The 20,168-nt window shown below is 40.7% G+C and overlaps 1 pseudogene; it reads right to left on the bottom strand.

Annotated features, from left to right (window-relative positions):
* Positions 1–1,165: 1,165 nt before the first annotated feature.
* On the bottom strand, positions 1,166–1,874 carry LOC149258075 (uncharacterized; annotated as a pseudogene).
* Positions 1,875–20,168: the final 18,294 nt, after the last annotated feature.

The raw sequence follows: 20,168 nt of genomic DNA, 5'->3' as shown, positions 1-20,168 counted from the left end.
GATTCCAATGGGAGTCAGGATGCCTAACACATCTTTGTAGGTACGAATAAATTTGTCGTGGTCGAGTCATCTACAAGATCCAACGAACAAGGGATATTAATGTACTCCCATTGTTCATTGGCAAGAGTACTTGCCATTAAGGCATGCAAGCCTCTAGGTGTTTTTCAATGATACATAGACTCTAGGACTTTGACTCAAGCAGAGTTTTATTGGTGGAAATGAAGGGGAATGATAATGACAAGGAAAATGCATGGTGTATGAATAAGAACTCTTGCTATGAAAAATGGATATGGAAGTGTCACGCTTTATGGATGTACGATTGGTGGAATTCAAAATCTTTTTCAGAAAGGGAGGTGGAAGGTAGTGGTTGTGGAGATGGAGTTGTCTTCAGAGTTTTGCATGAATTTAGTCTTTGGAAGACTAATTGTCATCACAATGTAATCTCCTGAATGATCACTTTGTTATCCTGTAACCTGTAAAAAAAACTTGGCAGAAAGCAAACATAAGTTTGTTCAAGAAGAATTGCGCATTTTCTTCATGATTCTTACGCAAAAATTTCATACCAAATAAAACAGATTTAGGAAAAATCAAAGTGTTGAAAGTAACTCAATTCATGATATCAATTTCAATCCATTCTTAAAAACATCCATGTGAAATAATACTCCCTCTTGGTATTAGAGAACTCATGTGCTTGGCAATTCTATCCTGCATATTAGTTCATCTTAAAGCATAGAACAGAAAGATGTGATGAGTTAATCCGCCAATGTTTGATAAAGTGATTTGTGAAATTTGTTTCTAAGTATTCCATTTTGTATTTTCAAAGTTGTGTGAATTTTGTGATTTTTTTTTTTTTTTAAATTTTTGTAATTATTATTATTATTTTTTTTTTAACAACAAAATTTAAAAAGAAAATATTAACATAAATGAAAACCTAATTTTTTTATGTTGATTTTATTTAGATTTTTTTCTTTAAACAATAAATTAAAAACATAAAATTTTTAATTTATTATTTAAGGTGAATTTTTTTTTAAAATCAACAAAATTTTATTTATCAAATCCTAATAAAGAAAATTTCTAAAAGAAGTTAGTTTTTTTTTTTTTTTAAATACAATAATAATTTTTTTTTTTAAACAAAACGATGAAACAATTTTATAACCACCAGGTTGGGAGGCCGATAAAGAAACGCACCAAATTCGATGAATATCTAAATGAGAAGAAATAAAATTATGCTGAAAATATTTGCGGTTGCATTGCGACACTATTTTACAGGTGTCCATTAACAGCCCGACCGCTATTAAAATGACCCAGATCTGGATGTGAAATTACGCCCCATCGACTGGCATGTCGTCACAACGAATCCAAGCTAGATATCGTTCATCGCGGGATTGCTCATGACTTCTTCAGTTGGACTGGTGTCGCAATCCATCTGAGAGCATGTGGCCATTTTACCGATGCGACTGAGTTTGCTATCAGCCGCTTTTGAAGGAAATCAGAACCGGAGGTTCCCGATTTCCGTGTTTGCTTCCGACAAGAAGTTTGAAGGGCACAATACTTCTCGTAGAATGCAGCGGCCTTGTCTGCATAGACGGCGGCAAACGCGGCTCGGTGGACGCCGATTGATTCTGCAAATTAGCTCTGTGAAGACGGCATCGGAAAGATCCCACGTGAGTCGTCGGTGCACATAGGCATCTGTACTCGCTTGGCTCAGAAGTAGTACTAGTCTTTGGAAGGGACGACAGAGGAATGTACAGATTCTCGCTGTTTAGTTGCGTCAGCACTTCGTCGTAGCTCTTAGGCCGTTTTCGGAACGATTTGTTGTTCTTGATCGCGGATCGATCCAGCAAATTGGAAATCAGGAAGGCAGAGTACGACATGACTATCGCTGTGGGAATTTGTCGATGTGAGGAGGAACCTGAATGATCCTTGTGTAACTGTTTAGTATTTTAAAGATCGGCCATGGACAGATTAAAGATCGGCCATGAACCGCTGCATATAGATACACCAAACCACACCAGTGCCGCAAGTTTCATTCAAACCCTGATATATCTGCGAAGCTCGGCAATCGGGACTTTTGCTGAAGCGACAACCGTCAAAATTTAGGACAGAGCGCGCCAAGTCTTGCAGACCGCTACTTTCATTTTCTTTAATCGATCAACCGAAAAATCTTGGATCTTGATGCATGCGACTGAAAAAGGCTTGACAGTTTAGCAACAGGTCGCTATATGGATTTTTTTTTTTTTTTTTTTTTAAATCTAAAATTAAAAACTATTTTTTTTTATTTTTTAAAATCTAAAACTAAAAAACTAAATTTCATCTAAAAAAAATTTAAAGATGTTTTTTTATTCACAAAATTCTTTATTGTCTTTTTGCAAATTAGTTCTCCAGCAAGAGTATTGTTATTTGAAAAAAATCAATAGATTTTCTGATCTTCCCGATCGCACGAAGCGCAGGAAGAGAGCATACTAATCACTTGATTTGTTTTTATTCATGCAGGGGGGTGTTTTTGAAAAGACAAAATTTAAAACTAGCTAAACACTAAATCATCAGAAAACTCAAACATGAATTCCCTTATGAAAATCCTGCTGTCACCAGGTCTCACAAGTTATTTTATCTAAAGAAAAATAACTACTGAATTAAATTCTAATGCCTAATCCCTTAGCACCATCCCCGGCAACGGCGCCAAAATGTTAGGCAATTTATTGGACTTAAATTGCTGCATAAATTATCGACCAGGGAAACTCGTAAGCTTGTGATGGTGCCAGCAAAATATATGCAAGAGTAGGCAACTAACTCTATGTCTAACTAAATTATTTACGATTCAATATAATATGCAAGGGAAGAGGCTCCTAACTAAGGAGGTCCTAGTTGTCCTTCCCTACAGTATCATAGAGAAATCATTGATTACATAAAACTAAAAACTTGAAATGAAGACAAGAGAATGAACTTAATTATTGTTCAGATTCAAGTAGAGAGAGAGACTAACTTAGTCTCTTGATTGTCTTCTCATTTACTAATCCAAACTAAACTAAGATTCATTCACAAGCATAAGAAATGAAATAAAATGAAACATGAAAGCAAAAGGATGAATTTCAATTACCATATAAATCAATGGAGAGAGAGCCTAACCTAGACTCTTGGTATCTCCTCATATGATACTTGAAACATAAAAGCAAAAGAATGAATTTCAATTATCATGCAAATCAAATAGAGAGAGAGAGAGCCTAACTTAGACCCTTAGTTGTCCTCTCATATGCTGATTAGATTCTAATTTAAAACTCATTCATCAATCACAAACAAATCCTCAAACATCAAACTTCTAAGCAATTAAATGAAATAAGATCTAGTATGAAATAACATGTTTCTCTCATCCTTTTAGAGTGAGCTCAATTCTCTTAAGAACAAGACAAATTATTCCATATACTACATTAAGGAAAATTAAATCTAAAACTACATAATGGAAATATATGTAAAACTTATATCTATAATTACATAATGGAAAGATATGCAAAATGAAGCTTTATTCTATTCCATCATAAGTTTGGATACATGCTCTAAGAGTCCTCCCTTTGGAATGGAGGAGGTACTCCTATTTATACAATGAGATGAGATAACAAACTCATAATGATGATCCACTAATCTCTCTTTTAGTTCCATACATTTCTCAACCATCTAAACACATAACCCTATCCTCCATGATCTCCTCCATGAGGTCCATGATTTTCTCCATGATCTTTTCCATGAGGCTTATCTTATCAAATTCGAATTTGATCATTCAAGGCCACATAAAGATGCCCTGGAAGCTTCCTTTGTACCTACACATGTCAACAAACTCATTCTAATTGTTAGGTATAAGTATAAGCATATTATTTTCTAAAGTTTAGCCATAAATTCACTTAAAAATGTTAAGAATTAATAAACTTTGGAAAAGCATAGTTATAACCCAATAATGAGGTAAATGGAATGATGTGGAGGTGGAATGGAGGTGACATGAAGGTAAAATGTGAAGATATTGGTGAATAATGGAGTGAAAATAGGGACCATTGTGAGGCCCAACAACACCGCAATTCCTTAGCAACCAGATGACCCTGAAGTCGCTCCCCCACCCTGTGTATACACGCGGGTTGGGTATACACAGACCCGCGTGTACACGCGTTTTACTCAGGGCAATGTCGCGTATAGGGAATAAAACACTGTTTTTTTAATTTTTAGGACCAGGTCTGGAAGGAGGGGTTGCCCTAGGCCATGAGTGCAGCATCACAAACCATAAGAGTGAGATTTGGAGCTATAACAGATGCCCCCTAATGTATGAGGTCAGAAGGGGAACATGATGGCCGAAATATATTATGTAAGTACATGGAAAGGAACTCTGTCGAAAAACCGAGGAGGACTGCACCAGAATTCAGCCTGCCAAGCCACCGAAAGGAGATCAGAAAGAAACACTGTCTGAGGCGGGCATACCCATGCTCAGGAAAAGTAAAGCATGTCCGCATAGCAATTACAAGCGGATCCACTAAGTATACAAGTATACATGACTGGAAGATACATAATAGATCATCTGATCATAATGAGTAATTACATGTCTAAATATCACATATAAAACTGTCAATGACGCTGAAAGATGCAACGGATCACTGATATCAAAGACTGATCCCAAAAGGTACCAACTGAACATGATGGAATAGGATGGTACTACACTGCAAACTCAGGTGCCAGCATATAGAATGTCGCCATGACTGACTGCAACATATAAGGTGGAGTTGGTATCAACTAGCAGCAACAGGAGCAACTGTCAAGTGAACCAATGAATGCTGATACAACCTGAGGTCTTCACCGACTGCCGTGGTACATTTCTACACCATGGGAATAAATGATCTGAAGTCCACCATGTGAGAAATCGTTTGATTACCGGTCATTGATGTATACCGTTAACAAACGCGAGACTACTCACCGATAATGATAATGAGCGTCAAGGTACCCAGTACAATCTAACAAGTGTGAATAGATGAGCTGAAGTCGAACACCTGTAAGAATCTATCGATCAGGAGACAATGATGATTTCTCACTGTCGATAGCGAAGGATCTGCCACTAATGACTGCAAACCCCAAGGTACTGCCAAATGGACTCTAGATCTTTGCCCCAGAGCAATGAGTCGGAGTCGATAGGGAAAGATCCGCTAGAAGGAAGGCATTAAGGCATCCTCCATCAATCTAGCGCGAGTGTAACCCGTAGGCCAATAAAGTGGAAGGAATCGGACGAAAAAAGATGTAGTAACCCAACCGAAGTACGTTTCCAGCGTACACAAGATGTGGCTAGCGCACGGTAGAAACCCTCTGAACCAACCAATAATGAAAGCTGACACAGAGGCGAGGTATCCACCAATAGGGTCAAATGGAAACCAAGGTACTGCACGAATCCCAATGTGTGATAATGTATGCTGACGTCAAACACAAGGGAAACCACTCAGTCAAAGACCCATGATACTGATCGATGCTGAGCACAAGGTGACCTATCAATAATGAAAATAGGGCCAGGGTGCGGCTCTAGGCCTGTCCTCAGAGCAAGGTGTCGTCATCGATAAGGACAAGACCCGCCAGCAAGAAGTCAATGGGGACCTTCTCAAACCGGCACGAGTAAAGGACCAATATAACTGATGTGATGATAGACATGACACTGACAACCAGGGATGGCCGACTGAAAAATGAGTCAAGGGACACCGCTGAAAGGCCGACTCAGGCTAACTTCCCTTGAACAAAAGCACGACTCAATGTGACTATGTGGCAGCATATGATGAATCTGTATAAGTTCGTCATGCAGGAGGCACGAACGAACCCTCCATATGATTGGAAGAGATAACCAATCGGGGGAGAACTGACTCGATAACAAGGTTATGGCATACCTAAGTCAAACTAAATCCCACCCATGCGGAGGAGACTTTGTTTTGAGTGCTTTGTTCAAGGGCGACACGACTGACTCTAGCTGCCAACAATAAATGGAAATAATGTCCCTGTTCCCGCTCTTTTTTGGAATATTTATTTTTTTTGTCTTTTCTGATAAGCCGGAAAAAGAATAAAAGAATGCTATGGTACAGTGGAAAGAACGAGTGTCAGTGAAACAGATGATCTAGTTCCTGGGAAAGGAACGTTCCTATGCTCAATGCAGGGAGGTGAAAACTGGTCAGTGACACTCAGAGGTATGTTCCTTCCACGGATCTGGGTATGTCAAGCTGTAGAAGTCAAAGGTATGCAAGGTTGATTTTGCAGACGTCATGGTCAAAAGTTGGCTTAAACACGAGTCCAAGTGAAGCCGGCTCTAGGCCAAAAGGTGCAAATGGTCAACATGCAATGCAGAAGTACAACTCAACACACATAGGAGCCTCTAGGGTATAAGGCCAGAACGAAGCAAAGAAGCAAAGAGGAATGAGTCTTCAATGCATAAGTCATGGCGGGACTAAAGAGGACTCCCGAGCCTAGGGATGAAAAATCGGCATGAGTGCCAAGCGACAAAAAGGTACTAACTAGGGCACCCATGATAAGGTAGGCTCTACCACACAAGTCATGATACTTCTAAGCAATGAGAAGGTTCCGCATCATAACTTGGTGGGGTCGATCCTAAGGCAAAATGGAAAAGGAAACTGATAAATGCACAATGCAGGTGGAAAAACCTAACCTATATGCCAGTTTCAAGAACCAATACCTGTCAGAACGGACCAACCATAAACTTCCAAAGGAGACATCTTCCAAGTTCTGTGAACATAAATAGGAACACTAGACGAGAAGTTAATGCATCCCACATATAAACTTCATATAAAATCTTTGTGTTATAGAATACAAAACTTGAAAATGCGTACCTCATATGTACAATATGGTACAGGGGACCACGCAGCCTTGCGGCTTACGCATAACAGTTCTTCTGGACAAACCCTTTGCAGGGATCGGACCAAGGACTCCTTTGGGAGTCATAACTCATGGCTTCAAAGAGTTCCTCCTGTGAAGGCAAAGCAAGATCTGAGAAATCATGAGAACTACAAGGATTAAAAGAGGGAATTAAAGGGTCCCATGTCCCTATAGGAAGAATCTCTCGGTCAACTGCCGGGACCAACTCCCAAGAAGGAGAATAATAAGTCAAAGGATCCTTCTTAGAAGCAATTGAACATTGAGGACTCAATGCCACATAATTAACCCGTGGCGGGGTAGAGTCTACTTGAACACTTGGAACAAACCAAGGGGCATTCTGCAGTAAAGTCGAATTAGGGTGGTGATTATCAGATGCAAGCTGATCAACAGTGACAATATTCCCGTTATGAGGAAAGCACATTACTCGAAAGAGGGAAGACACCACAGCATTCATAGCATAGACATAATCACACCCAAGTAGCATATTAAAGTCTAAAGGGCTATCAACCACCATCATATTGATTAAGACAGTCTTCCCACCTAAAGTGATAGGCAATTGAGGAAGAACACCCATAGATTCACCAGGTCTTCTATCATAGGCTAACAACTGACTCTGAGCTGTCAACAACTTTGGGGAACCCAAAGCTTTCCAAGTCAAAGAGGATATAATACTTGCAGAGGATCCTTCATCCACCATACATCGATAGACATTTGTGGAATTCACTCTGACCTTTATTTGGAAAGGTGCAGCGGAAGGAAGACGAGGCTCAACAAGACTATCCCAATCAAAGGAAACACTCTTAGAACTTGGAGGGGGAACATTCGAAGAAACCAGAATGCCCCCTATACTAGAAGACTCTGTACTAGAGATCAAACAAACTATTTTGTTAGGCACTTCACCCCCCAAAAGAGGAGTGTAATCGGCCAGCGATTGCACTGGTTTTACCACATTATCAACCAATGGTTGATGGGATTGATGAGAAACCATATCAGGTCTAGGAGTAGAATTACTTTCAGACTCGGACCATATCTTTTGAACCTCTGGAATACCAGGGCATAAATGAGTAAGATGGTCTCCCTTGCATATCTTACAAGGGAACTTAGGCTTAAAACTTCTACGTCCGGGTTTCTTATCAACCTCCATTCTGCCAACATGACTAGTAGTGGTTTGCGGAGAGTCCTGAACATGACTTGCAGAGGTCGGTGACTCTTTGCTAGTATGACTTGCAGTGACTAGACTCATGCCCCCAGCATGACTTGCAGCGGCTGAAGACTCATCTCCAACATGACTGGCAGAGGTTGAAGATGAAGTGCTAGTATGACTTGCAGTGACTAAACTTGTGCCCCCAGCATGACTTGCAGCGGCTGAAGACTCATCTCCAACATGACTCACAGAGGTTGAAGATGAAAGGATAGACTTATTCTTCTTCTTTGACTTCCTCTTTCTCCTCTTTTTAGATTTCTTGTTACAAGAAGGAGGCGAAGAAGGAATCCCAGATTTCTCTTTTAAAGAAGATGAACAATTAGCACTCATGTGATGCCCTTGAAATAAAGCATTCAACTGAGAGGCTTCAAGAGCATTTGGAATATTCGGAGTGGACCACAGCCAAACGGGTAGTCCAACATTCAACCCAGGAATATTCAAAGTGGCCATCAAAGGAGTACCAACATTTCCAAAGAAAGGAAAAGCACAAGGATCCCCTTTTGGGAGGGTACCTTGGTTGGTTTCCACATGAATATTAGCCATATCTAACTGATCCAAAGACCCTTTCCCTTGCGGGAATATAGAAATAACTTTTCAAGGAATATGGATAAGCAATCAAAACCTTTGCCCTTGAGGAGGCAACCCCACAACTTCCGAAAGAACGACCAAAAGCCTTTCAAGATCGGTAGAGTGGTAAGCCAGTCACTCAGACCACAAAGTCCAAATGTGACTAGACAAAAATACCTAAAGCCAACTATATACAAGGAGCAAAGAGCACTCACTATAAAGTCCCTAAAGATACAGCCAGTCAAACAACTTCCAAGTATTTCCGCTCCGGGTGATGAGGACCGGACACCAAAATACAAGAAAGTGGAGTCAGGGGCCTTCCGAAGATAGTCTGGGATAATGACGGCCCAGTCCTATCAGCGAAGGTAACAGAGGAAGTTACGCTGACCTCCTATCAACAGCCTGCACCGGTGCAAGCCCCCAAGCTTCGCAAGGGTGCCCTCCAGTAGTACTGTCGAGAGTGATGCAACGTCGACCTCAGGTGCCACGGGATTCCCCTCCGCAGCCACCTGTGTAGATCCCTAGGAGAGGCAACTATGGGTACCAACTTGTCGCAGAAGCCAGGCGGAACAGTCGTGAGGTAAGTTCGGACAAGTAGGAGAGGGGGTATCTCTCTTCCCTGTCTTCACAGACCCTCGTGCTTAACTCCCAGATCCGGAGCTTTCCTGGTCTTCCTAACGCTATTGGATTTACTCTCGTTAATCAGACTCTTATGTTTGACGTTTATATGTGGCCTTGGAGAGTTAACTCTCCACTCGCCTAATCCAAGGCCCTAAAATCCTAAACTTGTTGGTGAAACTGACTAAAACAAAAAAGTTCTAGTGGATTTTAATTTAGCGCTTGATTTTATTAGGCTGTTCTTTAAGTCACAAGGTAATGGAGATGAAACTAGTGGTGTTTTTTGACGCAAAAGAAATTATCCTAACTACATGCACATGCACTTTTTCGTTTTTCGATGAAAAGCAATCTCTACAGAGTTCAGAGGAACTTCAAATTAAACAAAGTTTTTTGCTTTCTTTTCAGACTCCACACTCACAAACGCTAACAAAGCTATGTATGCATAAAAAGGGATGCAAATCTATCCTAATGCAACAACTATATGTGAATGCAAGATTTTAAGACTACTCTGCAAACAAAGAAGGAAAGTTGCTCACTTATCAAATTTGTCTTGCCACTAAAATGCTTAGATAGAAGATGATGTGTTACCAATCATTTCGTCCAAACAATAAAAACAAGTTCTAAGATAAACACAAAGCACTTTCACTTCGCAAAAAAGGAAATCAAATGAAAAGCAAGTTTAAGAAAGCGAAACTCAAAACTTTCAAAAGATTTTCTTTCAAACAACAAAGAAGTCTTTTTTCAACGGAAAGCTCTCAAAAATACTGACACCAATGATTGATATGTAGGCAACCAAACACTTTTGTGAATTGACACCTTTCAAATGATGAAAACTCAACAAAAATAAATGTGTTTGAAATCGCTTTTGACAATCAGAAGCAGCAATGAAAGTCCAAAAGATCAAAAGACAAGTTTCAAGAAAATGATAACAAACAACTTTCCCGAAACGAAGGAGCAAATGGTCACAAAAATGGTTTCGTTAAGCAAACAAAAGGGTCATAAAAAAAAATGAACACAAAGGTTGAAATCCAATCTTCCTACTCTGCCAAAACAGAGCAGTCAAGATTCTTAACCAGAAATCTTGTGTGTCAAGAATCAATGACGCTTGCAATCAATGAAAACAAGACTAGTACTCCTTATGACTAGAGAGAGTTCAGAACAAGATGCCCCCTGTTAAACAGAGGACTGTTACTGGAAAATGACTGCTTGAAACTGACCCAAACCACCAGACAAACATTCAGCAACAAGAAAATTTATAAATCTTGAAAATTATGTAATATACGCGCCTGCAATTATGTGCAGAATGCGTGTACACGCGACTGTAACTAAGGAAACTTGCGTATACGCGGGTTCGCTTAGTGCAACTTGCGTATATACGCTTCTGTAATCCAGAAAAAGAGCGTATCTGAAGTCTTTCAAGAAAAATAAAAAACACAGACTGAAAAACTGGAAAAGCTTGGAGTTCAAGAACAGATCAGACAGTCAGAGCCAACAAACAGAGGGGCTGAGCCTTGATTGGCTTGAAGACTACCCAAACTAGGAACAACAACAGTGTTGTCCCCAGTGGAGTCGCCAATTCTGGTTGAATGGAAAGTACCCCTAGGGTCCTTTGGGCTAAGACTCTACCAGACTGAAAATTGCTTATTCAAAGAAACACACACACAGCCATCATCTTTACTTTTAAACAAATTCTAATGTTAAGGGTACGTACCTAAGGCCCCACGTTCGAGAAGGCCTTTAGGGTCCAAACCCTTCTTGGAGTTCCCTTCTTCTTCCTTTGACCTGTAAGATAAACAAATCAAAGAACACAACAGTACATGTATAAATACTTATGTATAAACCATCTTTATGCTATAAAGTTAGTTATAAAAATCTTTAAGTAACCACTTGCATAAGAATTCAAAACAAGAATCTCATAAGCATAAAGAAAGATTGTTTCGGGAACAAAGACGTGTTTCTTTATATATAAAGGCAAATAAAGTACATATAACGGAAAGATATCACCTGAACACCTTCAGCAGGCTCCAAGCAAAGCTTCCTCCCGGATTCGTTCCAGCCTCAAGCCTCCAACAAGAGCTCCTTCCAAGTCTTACTCAATGATGATATCAAGGATGAATGATCACCAATACACATGGAAACAAGGGTTTCCTATGCAAAATGGGGGAAGTGCAGAAAGCACCAAGGACTTTAGACCTGGTCTAAGGGGAAAATCTCAGCATAATAATCTTGCTCTCCTCTTTCTCTCTCTTTGGCCTTCCCTTTGATGTCTTTTTATACCATCTCCAAAGTAGTTTTTTAGTTAGGAGTTGGTTGGGAACAGTTGGGCCATGGGCACTAATAGGTGATCCAGCAGGTAAAACCCGCGATCTCTGCCCGAAAATAAGGAATTTATTATTTTTTTAAGTGTTTTAATACATACACGCGGGTTGGGTATACACAGACCCGCGTGTACACGCGTTTAACTTAGGGCAATGTCGCGTATAGGGAATAAAACACTGTTTTTTAAAATTTAGGACCAGGTTTGGAAGGAGGGGTTGCCCTAGGCCATGAGTGCAGCATCACAAACCATAAGAGTGAGATTGGGAGCTATAACACCTCTCCTTCTTCCTCTTCGCTTGGTGAAGCTAGTAACACTAAAAACCAAGTAACTGAGAAGAAGAAGAAAGGGAAGGAGAAGAAGAAGAAGAATCCAACGAAGAAAGGGGGCAACCATGCATCATCTGGCGAAAATCCACACACTGCACCTTCCAAACCTAAATCTCCATGTGTCATTTGCAAGGGAGACCACTATCATCGAGATTGTCCCTACATCCCACAGATCCTGAGGGATTGGTCTCCCCGCTTGCATAATCCGGTGTCTTCAACCTCTGACGATCATGTTGAGAGCACACCATCATTTAGTGAAAACGAAGCCAATGGAAAGAAAGGAAAATCTAAATTTCCTTGTAAATTGTGTGAAGGCGATCATGTCCTCCACCGTTGTCCTTTCCTAGACGAAGCTAAAAGAGTCTTGGATAACCGTCCTGCGTCACTGCAGCGACTTCCTCCTGGATACAAGAAACTCTTGCCGAGTCCATCGCTAGTTGAAAATCCGACTGACACACCATTGTTGTCAGTTGAAACAACTATCATTGAAGATAAACTCTCTGAGTCCACACCGGACCAAAGTCAACAGGTCAAGACGGCAGTCGACCCAATCTTGTCTTCAGAGGGTCAACCTTCAGATGATACTGTCACCAAAGAGAATGAGAATGACACCGTTCAAATTCTTTTCGTAAACACAAAATTCGATGAACATGGGGGCAATCTACCCGTTCCTTTACCATAGGAAGGAAGTTCGTCAAAGATTTATCCGACCGTTTATTCGGTCCCTCCTCCAAGCAATCTAGTCGTTTCCTTCGATTGGAATCTACTAGGGAGACCCCGCCTACCATCTAATGTACCATTCCAAATCATAGTACAAGCTTACAGAATGATCATGGTTAGTACTATCATAGATGAATGGGCTTCTGTGAGTATCCTTTCCTAAACTACTTGGAAAGCGCTTGGTTCGCCATCGCTTCTGCCTGAGATTTGAAATCTGATAAGCTTCAACAAAGGAACTAGTCGACCGTTGGGGATCCTTCCAAATTTGCCTATAACTTTGAGAAGGGAAATCGTTCATCTAAACATGATGGTAGTCCAAGGGCCTTTAGATTAAAATCTACTCCTCGGACGTGACTACATTTATAGCATGGGAGCTACTCTTTCCTCACTCTTTCGAGTGATGTGTTTTCCACATGAAGGCAGAGTGGTCCAGCTAATAGACCAGCTTTCATTCCCTGGTTCAAACACAACTATTAGTCAAATTCCATCCCTAAATAGTCTTTTTATGCAAGGAATGTCTCATCAATCTCCAGTCCGCCCACCTGATGATCGCGAGTGATTCAGTGATTGTGACTGAAACCCAGGAGGCATGCGCCCTAGTCTACTTTGGCAGAAAAACCCTGGATATAAGGTAGGTTTCTGCGTAGGAATATGACTAGTTTGACAATCCTGTTTGTTTAGGAAAATGGATCAGGCTGGAAAAAGATTCCCTCTTCAAAGGTTATGTGATTGGCACTAACAACAGACACCTTTGTCAATTTCGATGGACATAGCCAAGGAAGTGTTTTGTCTACAACGCGGATGGAACAATATTGCTAATGTAAGAACTTCCATATGGTGACCTCGAAACTCTATTTTATACTTGGGGGCATGCAAACCTTTTTGAATGCAAGTGAAAAGTGACCATTTATTTTCTTAGTTTGTAGGCTCTTAACCCTTTAAACTCATAGGTTGGTCGTTCCTAGCTTGCATAACGAAAGGCTCAGGAGAAAAGTTGCGCATGGGGCAAGCTCCCTAAAAAATGAACCTACTGATGAGACATCCTTATTATACGACTGGCACGAGCAGTTTTACGCAAAGTTCAAGCTCGTTAAAAAATAAACCTAGCAATGAGCAAATGTTCCCCCAAAGTTTAAGCTCATTAAAAAATGAACCCACCTTCAGTAAATAATCTTTGCGATCGCATAATTATCAGCTTTTGAACCTTGGTCGTGTTCTTACCATCACCTCCACTCTTTTTTAGCCGATCATACGCCTCCATTTGATTGTTTACCCTTTTGAGGAACAACTGCGACGAGTGATTCTATTAGCCACCTTCTTTACACTGCCGTGATTGAAAAGTTCCAAACCTTACCTGGAACCAGTTTCTATCCAAAAACATCACTTGTTCCTCAAAAAACGAGTCTCCTTTAAGCCCTTTTCATCTGACTCATAAAATATGAAAAGATTGTCGAGCAATTGGCCTCTCCAGCTCATTAAAATGATTGGAAGTGCCATCCCTCCTCTAGATTTTAATCTTTTTGGACTTGAGGGATAATTGCACAAAAAGATCAAGAACTTGTCTTGTTCGGCTCGTTAAAACTATCGAAAAGTCATCCCTTTCGTATTATTTTACACTTTTTCGGACTTAAGGGATTACATTACAAAAAAGGACCATTGGAGTTGCCTTTACGTCTCTTTTTAGACTCCCTAAAATTGAAAAGGACCGAGTTATCTTTGTCGTTAAACTCGTTAAAACAATAGCGACAAACTTGTCCATGCAGATAAGAACGAGTTTCACTGTCGCTAGGCTTGTTAAAACATAGCGATAGGTTTTCCCGAAGGGCAAATTATAGAATAAGCATATGTTATCCTCCTCAAGCTTGACAAAAATAAAGAGGTATTTGTTAGCAATGCCTAGGGAAAAAGGGGAAGAAAACTTGAATAACTTCATTGGTAGCAGGTCGCTCTTGAACATGACACTTTCACTCCGTCACGATGATTGAATCGGGTTAGGTTATTCCATTCACCGGTCATATCGCCATTGGTCCACTGTACCATCCATTTTGGAGTTAACTCTACCAGTCCATTTCAGTGTCGCTGATATGTTCAAGAGAAGTCCCTCAGAGAATTCAACAACCTAGCTAATGCCTCATCTACTGCAATACCTTCACTCTCCATTTTTCATGATCGCCACCCTGAACCTTATATCATCAGATCGTTTTCACCTCCACAAAATCATTTGCTTCGTTCCGTGTTGTAGATGTGGGATTCATTAAGGCCCTCCTACGACAAGTCACTTCTTGTCAAAATTAGCTCATTATCCAAGAAGTTGACTTAGGAACAACCCTTTCAGTACTTTGAAGCTTGCATGCCTCAATGGCAAGTTTCTCACTTCCGGCGACATGTTTACATCAATGTCCTTCGACCGAAAGATTTTGCGTGGTGTTCGACATCAACTCATGTATTCACACCACGTGAATTATACTGCAGTACCTTGAGGGTCATTATCATTATCGGTGATTCCTCTCGTGCCTGTTAACATCATACATCATTGGCTGGTAATTAGGCAATGTCTTTCCATGTTCGACATTAGAACATATTCTCACATAGATTGACTTGTACTTCGGGCAAAGATTGGATGAGTTTGAAGACCTTGGATCTAGTTTCATCCATCTGGGCTGCGATATATTTAGGAAAATAAAGAAATCAAATGTACATCACAGCTACACAGATAATCATCCAAACTAAAGGATGATGGCTCTACCAGAATCATCAGTCTACCACATAGACGATTGTTTGTCTTATGTACATGAATATGAATTTATAAAGCTGAGCATGGGAATGCCTGCCTCGGCTAGATCATGAAAATATTGTGAAGATAATGTATTGTATTGAATCTTATTACAGGTCACCTTCTAGTTCGAAAAACCTTGGATCCTCATTATAAAGCATTTCACCCGACATCAGAAGATTTATGACCTCATGCTTTAGGGGGCAACTGTTATAGACATATTTGTGCACTGCAACCCCAATCACATATGTCCATAAAACAAGGGCTTCTAAACCCCTAAAAGTATTGTTTCATACCCTAAAGGAACAAGGTTAGCTGATTACATCATTTCCCAGAAGTTCTCCCTGAAAAACTACTTAGAACTGGTCAAAACTGGACCATACAGACTGCTCCATGCATAGGGTGCATTGCATCTCACCTATTACATACGGGGGGGGGGCAATGCATACAGGAAAGCCCTTCTATAGGGTGCGATGAGTGAGAGCAGACAAATGGCAGAAGCAGTTTGCTAGGTGGAAACTCAAAGAATCTTCTAGAAACTGCTCATATGACACTTGCCTCTCTGAATTCGCCTAGGGATGAGTAAGAGATCATGAAATCTCCAAGTGGAACCAAGAACTATCAGTGAAATGACACTAATCAAAATCCCAGAAGCTGACTCACTCCCTGTAAACATCTATATATGGATCCCTCATCCTAGAGATCCAAAGGCTGGAATTTTGTAATTTGCAAGGAAGTGCTGTTGGTTTCTCTTTGAAGACATTGTTGGGTGATCTTGCTTTGTATGAGGTGAAAAGAGCTTTCATGCTGGGAGGATGATGCTGGATCAGACAACTTGGTTGTAATCCTCTCTTCTACTACTTCTATCAATAAAGCTATTTGAGTTTTCCTCCATATGCTTGTATATCTTTGAATCTTGTATTTGTATATGCATTTATATGGTTAATGTACATCTGATCCTACATTGTTTATGGTTATAGATCTCTATGCTTTGATGATATTTTGCTGCTTTGACTCTACAACTGTTCTTTGAAGCAGGACAAGTGAGAAAGGAGTGGCAAAAGCTCTACCAAAGGAGAGAGGAAACAAGAAAGGATACTAGCGAAAGACTGAGTTTGGTACTCTCTGCTTCTCTCTCATCTATCTCTCATAAAGGAAAACACAAGTGACTTTAGTTTGTTTGTTTCTAAGATAGCTACCCGTCTTAGTGGGACTAGCAGCTCTGAATGGACACTAGTTTTCTTGATAACAGGAAGAAGAAGAAGAAAACATACCTCTTGAGAAAATGGCTGAAAACTGAAATGCTAGGGGGAATGGAGAGAGAATAGAGGGTACGTTTCCCATTAGGGAGACCAATGGGGACACCAAAATGAAGAATATAAGCCCTTCAGCCCTACCTCATGTTGTGGGGAAAAGTATCCGATGCGGATGACACTAACCCTTCTAAAGATGACAGTCTTTAGCAACAACTGAATGATAAAGTTTTCATGTTCCACTTTATGAAAGTACAGAGAGAATAGTAATAAGGTCAACCAACCTGGTGTCTTGCGCTTAGTCGATCCTTGTCCTTCTCTCTTTGTATCCTGCTCCCAGCTCTTTGCTCTCCTAGCCGATCCAGCTACATACAGATCCTGCACAAAACAAGAGAGCGAACTACAAGATACATGTATTCATAACTGAAGCATGGATTAGGGTGCATCAAATATACATGTAAACACAAAGCATCTATGTAAAACAAGTATATAGGAGAACATGCAAACTTTATTGATAGAAAGTAACAGGGTTCCAGAGGAAGTTACAACCAATGATGTTGGATCCAATCCAGCAGCACTTCCTCGGCAGCAAGAACTCTCCTCTTCACCTCTAGTAAAACAATCACCCAATAATCCTGGCAGTATACCAACAGCACCTCCTTGCTTATACAAAATTCCAGCCTCCCTAGACCTCATAGAAGAGCTCTATATATAGGAGGGAAGAGGAAAGGATGAGTCAGCTGGAGGCTGGCATATAGCTGACTAGTGTCCTCTCCATCTTCAGTTAATCTTCAGTTCGTGTGTCCACTTGGAGGTCCTTGCTTACACATGGTGATCAAGTACCTCTTACTCATCACAGGGCGAATCTCATGAACCAAGTGTCATTTTGGAAGCTTCCTGGGCAATTGACACCTTGCAGGATGACTGTGCCACTTGGCCAATCTCGCCCAGCGCAGGTAGCCTTCATTGTTTTTGACTTCCAGCGTAGGTACAGAGTGGGACAGTTGCAATACAGCGCAGATGCTCAGTTAAGCAGCTGACATGATCCAAAATAAGCCTGTTTTGAAGTGTTTTCAGGTGGAGAACTGATTGGAAGTGCTGTTGTTTGATGACCTTGTTCTTTTAGGGGTAAGAACAACATATTTAGGGACTGAGGATCCCTGTAATTATTGACATTCCATGCTCCTTGACGCGAGGCACAAAAATGTCTATAACAGTTGCCCCCTAAAGTATGAGGCCGTTTATCGGGTGAAATGCTTTAGCTAGAGGATCCGAAGTTCGTTCCAGTGCTGAGGAGAGTGCCTTGTAATACAATACAATACAATACATTATTTTTCATTCATCATTATTCTCATGATCTAGCTGAGGCGGGCATTCCCATGCTCAGCTTTCTATAAATACATTTTGGTACATATGACAGACGATCGTCTGAAGATAGACTGATAATTTTCTGCTGAAACTATCATCCTTTGAATAGGATGATCATCTGCTGCAATGATGTACATGGAAAATGTTTTTATATTTCCTGAATATATATCGCAGCCCGGATGGATGAAACTAGATCCGGGGTCTTCAAACTCGTTCGATCTTCACTCTAAGTACAAGTCGATCCATGTGAGAATTGCGCTGAAGTCGAACATGGAAAGACATCGCTTGATTACCGGTCAATAATGAAAACCGTTAACAAGCGCGAGAGGGATCACCAATAATGACGATGACCCTCAAGGTACTGCAGTACAATTCACGTGGCGTGAAAAAGGACTTGGCGTCGAACGCCACGCAAAATCTTCTGGTCGAAGGTCATTGATGTATACCTGTCGCCGGAAGTGAGAAACTTGCCATTGAGGCATGCAAGCTTCAAAGTACTGATGGGGGTGTTCCTAGATCAACTTCTTGGATAATGAGCTGAAGTCGACAAGAAGCGATCCGTCAAAGGAGGGCCTTAATGAATCCCACATCAATGACACGGAACGGAGCTAATGACTTTAGTGGAGGTGAAAACAAACTGTGAAATATGATTCAGGGTGGCGATCATGAATGGATGAAGGATAATGTATGGTAGTGGATGGGACACGGTTGACACTTCCAGAATGACCCCTCTTGAACATATAACGACACTGATGCGATGGATCAGTAGCATTACCCCAAATGTGGATGGTGTGGCGAGGACCATGGTGATGAGACCGGTGAATGAAACAACCCAACCCGATAAGGTACGGAGGAAAAGTGTCATGTCCAAGAGTGACTTGCTACCTTTAAACTTTGATGTTCTCCCAATTTTTCCCCAGTCATTTCTGACCAGTACCTCTTTATTTTTGTCAAGCTTGAGGAGGATAACATATGCTTGTTCTATAACCTGCCCTTCGGGCAAGCCCATCGCTATGATTTAACGAGCCTAGCGATAGGGAAACTCGTTCTCGTCTAAAGACAAGTTTGTCGCTATTTAATCATTTTAACGAGTCTAACGACAAAGAAAACTCGGTCCTTTTCATTTTTAGAGAGTCTAAAAAGGTACAGAAAGTTAACTCCATAATTCCTTTTTCGTCAGCAAATCCCTTAAGTCCGAAAAAGTATAAAACAATACAGAAGGGATGGCTGTTCGGTACTTTTAACGAGCCGAACAAGACAAGCGCTCGATCCTTTTGTGCAATAATCCCTCAGGTCCAAAAAGATTAAAATTTAGAGGAGGGATAGCGTTCCGGTCATTTAACGAGCTGGAAGGCCAAAACTCGGCAAACTTTTCATATTTTACGAGTCAGTGAAAAGAGCTGAAAGAAGACTCGTCTTTTGAGGAACGAGTGATAAACAGGGATAGCTACAGATTCCAGGTACAGGTTGGAATTTTCCAATCACGGCAGTGTCACAAGGATGGCTAGGTGAAATCACTCTTCGCAGCTGTTTCTCAAAAGAGGTAAACACACAAATGGAAGTGAATGATCGACCAAATGAACAGTGGAGGTGATGGATGAAAACACGATCAAGGTTCTTATGGCTGATGAATTTACGATCTCAAAAGGTCATTTACCGGTTCATTTTTTCCATGAGCTTGAACTCTGGGGGAAACTTTTGCTCACACTTTTCTATTTTTTAACGAGCTTAAATTCAGGCCTAAAACTGCTCGGATTTGCGTTTATTTTTTAACGAGCATGAACTATATGCTAAAACTGCTCGATATACCAGTCATTTGAAGAACGCCTCTCGTAAGGACCAATTTTTATAGAGCTTATGCCTTACCACAGCTGTGCTCACTTTTGGCAAATTTTACTTCTGCCCCACAGGCTTTCTTTCATGCAAGTTCGGAAACGGCTAATCTTAAAACCAGATAAATAACCGCCCCTAGCTTGCACTCCAGAAAGTTTGCATGCCCCCAGGTATAGGATAGAATTTCGAGGCTGCCCCTCCTCTCCCCTACTTCTGTTTTTCTTTGGGTGTTCTTACTTATTTGTCATCTTGCTAATCTAATGTTAACGATACTTGTCTTCTCGTTATTTTA

This window comes from Pinus tabuliformis, chromosome 6, assembly GCF_031772625.1.
Source record: "Pinus tabuliformis cultivar Carrire ecotype Pingquan chromosome 6, CPIR1, whole genome shotgun sequence".
In the NCBI taxonomy this organism is placed as follows: domain Eukaryota; kingdom Viridiplantae; phylum Streptophyta; class Pinopsida; order Pinales; family Pinaceae; genus Pinus; species Pinus tabuliformis.
The sequence above is the reverse complement of the archived record's forward strand: the minus strand, read 5'-3'. Positions and strand labels throughout refer to the sequence as shown.